This window comes from Amblyomma maculatum, chromosome 7 (assembly GCF_055883805.1).
Source record: "Amblyomma maculatum isolate TAMU_Amacu chromosome 7, ASM5588380v1, whole genome shotgun sequence".
NCBI classification, from domain to species: Eukaryota; Metazoa; Arthropoda; class Arachnida; order Ixodida; family Ixodidae; genus Amblyomma; species Amblyomma maculatum.
In genome coordinates, this window is record NC_139350.1 from 40329560 (window position 1) to 40335172 (window position 5613).

Genomic DNA, 5613 nt, shown 5'->3' on the forward strand with positions numbered 1-5613 from the left:
AAATACTTTGTTTTGCTTCAACGTCTCGATGCATATGGAACTGCATATTATTGTTTCTTCTTTATTGGCTATGTGCACTCTCCCACGGTTGATTGTCGTTTCCTACAGTTTTCAGCATGCGACTCGGTAATGATTGAAAATCAGTGTGTCTACTCTTGCTCTGACTTATAAAAGGCAGTTCGAAGTATTTAAAATATAGAAAAATATAAACCAGTTTATTGCACATTTTATTCACGTCTCTCTGCAGAGGGGAGAACTACTGCAGATATTGGTTTGGGTCTTGAGTAAAATTAAGCCTCCGAGGCGCTCTGTCGATTGCAACGCCTCGTTCACACAGATGTCTTGCTATTGTCGTGGTCAGCAGAGGCGAAACCTGAAATCATCGCCTCATTGGTGCAACCTCAATTTTTCACCACTGTAGCTTCAACATTGCACAACTTATTTTGGTCTCAACATGCTGCATTTATCATTGCATCAATGGGAGCGTCGTGAAAATTTGTGTAACTGGCATTTAGAACGAGACCCGTTATCAAAAATTGGCTCTTGTCCCCAACTTTGATGAACTAGCAGAGCAAAAAAAAAAAACAATGGTAAAAATAAAAAATCAAAGCTGTGCTCAGACAAGCACGTGAACGTCAATGTCTTTTGCAGGCAGGTACGTAGAGGAGCCGTGGCCTACACAGCGATGAATTTACGCCTGCACAATGTTGCAATTTCTATGAAAAGCACACATAGACAAAACATTAAAAATTGACTGCTTTAAAAAATTAGGTTTGCTTTACCCTGGGTGAAGCCTAATGTTCTAGCGAAAGCTACGGCTCCCTGGTTACGCGAACGTTCAGCTTATAGTTTAGCACACAGGTTATGCAAAGGCATGAAGTTTATTTATCAGAATGAAGACGCTCCGATGATCAGTAAAGTAGTGAGCCTTGGTTTCCACACGTTAAATTAAGTGGTTTGATTCTGCATTGCTTCACTGTAGTACCATGTCCAAGCTAATTCTTCACTGCACACTTCCAAATGGATTGTCGGTGAAGCGACGGTTAAACTCACGAATAGCAGAGCTCACTCACCTGAATGTCAAGGTTCTCTTTTGGTAAACGGTTAACCTCAACGTCACGGCCAGTGTTGTTCTCACCAGTCAAACAAGCTCGTCTTGCCGCGTCACTCGTACGTCTATTTTCCAACCGCTCGGCACGCTGTTCTTCCTTTCCTCGGCCCGCCACCTCCTCTTGGTTTCATTCCGCCGTGCAGCAGTGGCTTCGGCCCGGGCAGTAGCACCCGACGCCCCGTCTCCTGTCATTCTTCTTCTCCTTCCCTGCACAAGGCACACGGTGTCACGCCGACGACTTGAAAACCTAGCGCAGTGTGTCATTCTTTGTCTTGCGGAGCGCGCACCGGCTGTAGCGAGGGGGCGACTCTCGTGACGTCAATCGGCTCTCACGCATGCGCATACGGGCGGTGCACTCAGGCGAATCTCGGCTATGACCTGCGCCTAGTAGCTTTACGCTGCAAAGAGAAACATGGCATCCGGGGTGTGGTGCTTGTGGTGAAGATGCCCGACTACCGATGCCGACTGTCGGGGGCTGTGTTTCGAAGGAGGAGAAACGGAGAGGCGTCCGTCTGCTATGCGTAGTCAGTGTACGATAAAGACCCCCAGGTGTGAATTTACTCTGTAGCCCTGTACTACGGCTCCTCTTTCTCTCTTTCCACTTTCTCTCCCACCTTTCTTCCTTCCAATATATAGGCACGACGTGGCATTGCTCGCGAGATGTAGAACGAACGTAACATGGTGTCGATGGCCATAAAAGTGATAAAATACATGTAATAACGGTCACAAAATCGATAAAGAACAAATGGAAGGTGAAAAAACTTAACAGGATAGCAGATAAGTGAACTATAAAGAGGTAAAGGTAAAAAGTGAAAAAAAATTCCCCCTTCCTTCATTAGCAGTGACTTCCTACAAAAGACAGTTCACTCTCATACAACACTTTCAAGGGTTCCCTAACGCAATCAAAACCATTTCTTTTGATGAAGTAAGCTTCTCTCAGTTCTGTGGCCGTGCTATCTTGACTTCTGTCTAAACTAACAGTTCCATCTAAGCAAGGCATGCGTTTACAAGTTTTACAATGAACTGAGAGGTTAGATCCCGTTCGGCAGATGTATACCTTTCTGCACGTGAGCGGAATCTGATTCACCATCCCCTCCTTGTACTTAACAGACTTCTGGGCATGATTAGTCCCGCAGGTCATCTTTCCTGATTTCTTATTGTTAATCTGAGCGCACAAAGAAGCCACCCTGCATGGGACGCAAAAAACAACCGGAACTTTAAACTCATTTACGCCTTTCTTCAGGTTAGGCGGAACACAGTGGGAGGATCGAACGGCTACAGGTTTTACCCTCCTGGGTTACTACCGAGCTTTGCTAGTCTTCTTATCTTTTATTTTTTGAAGCAAGGTCTCGGTAACCGCTGATAGCAGAGACTGAGGAAAGCTTGCCTTTTTCATTCGTGCAATATGGTTTTGAAAGCTGCATTGGATGACTTCTTAAGACATGCTTCTAATACTAGCCTGGCTATGACTCGTTTTACTATTTTTGAGTGTGCCGATTCGTATGACAGCAGCTCTTTTTGAGCTCGGGGGTGGTACATCCAGCATATGCCTTCCCGTCCCAACGACAGCTCAAGGTCCTGACATTGCAACCTATTGTTCTCCGGTAGCTCACTGGTACAGTCTTATCTATAGCTATGTTCCCTAAATATTTTTAGAATTTCCTTCACAGTGTATCGGACGGACGATGGGTCCTGTTTGGGTAAGATCACCAAGTAATCACCTGCGTACCGGAGAACCTTCACAACTGTTTCTTTTTCCCAATTCCTGTCCAGAGATTCATCAATTGCCGAGAGGAAGATGTTGCTCAACACTGGAGCCACGCATGAACCGATCCAAATTACCTTCTTCTGGGTGTATACACTTTCTTCAAACTGAACTAATGTGGCATTAAGATAGAATTCAACTACATTCAGAAAATTTTCAACTGACATGTCAACTGCATTCCGAAATAAATCCACACCTTGCTTTTTAATACAAGACTGAACAAATAGGAAAAGATCTTTGTGCAGAACGGAATAAAGTATATATTTGACATTCACCGAGAACGCTCTGCCAATAGTTCCGTGTGCGTGTCACGTCAATAGTGCGTGTCACTTCCTTCTGTTCAGTTATTGTTGGCGCCTCTTTATTTTATAACATCTACTAACTAGCCCAACAAAAAGTTCTACTGGAGTTCCTCCCTTCCCTCATGGCCTGGTGCAGGCGTCCGCAGAAACAAGTGTCACACTGCGCCTTTCCCTTCCTGTTAACGAATTAATATTAGTAGTAGTTTTTCTTATCCCTAGTGCCACCGTGGCGTGTAAAGAATTCACAGGCCAAATATTTGTGTGCACGGGGCCGAGTGGTTTTACTTTCACTGCAACTAGCCGATCCGTCGGACGACTGTCTCTGTAGTTCGTTCACATGTTGTCGCATATTCAGCCTGTTTTTGACGAAGTGGTTGCGGTGGCTTCGAAAGTTTTTATATTTTGAGGTAGGATGTCCATGTTCATATCACATTTAAGCCAATATTGTGCTAAATACATTGTTATATGCTGGTTATTTTATGACCGAAATCGTGTTAACGCTGACAGCGCTACTGCATTCACTCATTATATTCGACATTTTGCTCGAACCTGCATTATTATAAATGCATTTCAGTGCATTCAACATTCCTGACTGGAAGAGATTTTATATTTTCTATCAACGGATGTAGGAAGCTAAATGTGCGAGGCAAAAGGAACAATAAATATGCATGGCAGGTAGCAATCCATGAGACAGCATGAAATATCCTCCGGATCTGCTATAATGATCACTGAGTATATGTAAGAACGCAAAAAATGGATTCTTTGTGAAAGTGAGGATGCGCTTGCAGCTATTAAGTGTTCCAATGAGTGGTTACACGTACTCCCGGAAATGCAATATTTATAAAAATGATAGTCTACACTAAAGTGTGTCACCAAGAGCTTTAACACTTAGTACATAAATTAGACATGTGGTAGGCTGAGAATAAGTTAGCAGTATCACGACCATGGTCTGGAACGTCGCTATTTTCTTGCTTGAAGGCACCAGGAATAAAACATTGCAGGAGTGCACTTAAGTCAGCTTATAGTGCGATGGGAAAGTAGTTATCTTGTGGCTGCATATCGTGTTGTTTCTTGATGAATATTTGTTTTTCTATGCATTTTGTAATACATAAACTATTGGTCACATCAATCTCAATGCTCGTTTGCTGCTGCCTGCGGTACACAAAGGTTGCGCAGTGTTGCTTTGTCTCACTTTAATGCCCAAGTCATCTTTCATGCACCAGGTTTATTTGCCTTTGTCTTTTGAGAAATTTTCAATATGCAGACTTCGAAAGCCTCATCTTTACAGCCAAAAACTACATCGTGGGACATCTTGTTTGAATTCATGTTATTTGTATCTTTTGCCCTGCATTTGTCTTTTCCTTCTGTGCACTTCGATGTCCTAGCATTAGACAAACAAAATTACACACGCGCCCTATGGCCGTCTGCATAACGTAGAGTTAACGACACTGACACGTACTGCTTCTTTTGCGCTCGCCAAATGCTGCCTTGTTATTAACAATATCTCGTCGAAATGAAGATATAGTGGCTTTTGCGGTGCAAACTCTAGACGAACTTTTTGCATCTGAGCTGTCTTTAGAAAGGCAGCTGCCTCCTGTCGCCGGGCTCAATCAAGGTTTATAATTGAGCGGAAGCGCCTCTAACGCGCATAAGTTTTGAGAAGGCTGTTGACTTGCCTACCAATGAAGTTACCTTCCTATGAAATTCCTGTTTCCGTTCACTTCAGTAGAATGCTGCGAATGTGGGGCTCGAAAGCGGTGTAAATCGTCAACATCTCGATTATATCAGGAGACGAATGATGTTCTTCCTGCCAGACATATTCACTAACGCAAAATGTCCACCAATGAGCCAACACGCGTTAGAGATCAGGCCAAAGATGCTACCAGAGTGGGGCTGACATAATCATCATCATCATCATCATCATCATGATTATACCCGTTGCAGGAGGATGGCCTCTCCCATATTCCTCCAAATAACCCGCTCCTGTGCTAGCTGCATCCGCTTGACTCCTGCGATTTTCTTTCATCTGCCCTCCTAACTTTCTGCCGCCCCCTTGCTACGCGTTCCTTCCCTTGGAATACAATTTGTTACCCTAAGCGACCATCGATTTTCCTCTCTTCGCACTATGTCCTACCCATGCCCATTTCTTCTTTTTGCCTTACCTCATGCAAGCGCACCTCCACCGCAAGCAATTCATGGCAGCTGGCCAGCAACTGCACTTCGCGGCGCTAAACACCTGTAAACTTCGTACCCGGCAAAGAGACGCACAACCGCGTCTCCTCTTTCAAGCAGTCGGCTCGACACTCTCGCAATAGAGAAGACTAGCATAGAGAGTGATGACGCGAGAGAAAGAGGCAGCCGGCGTTTTCTTTCAGATTGTAATATTTTCTTGTCGCACTTGTAGCTCTTTCGGCGAGCTGTCTCCTGTTTCAAAA

General features: G+C 44.2%; 1 long non-coding RNA gene across 1 annotated transcript; it reads right to left on the minus strand.

Moving 5' to 3' along the window:
• Positions 1–226: 226 nt before the first annotated feature.
• On the minus strand, positions 227–5613 carry LOC146183071 (uncharacterized). Its single transcript, XR_014708709.1, has 3 exons — positions 5341–5613; positions 1074–1318; positions 227–373 (listed from the first exon to the last, which is right to left on the minus strand). It is a non-coding gene; the product is annotated as an uncharacterized LOC146183071 (long non-coding RNA).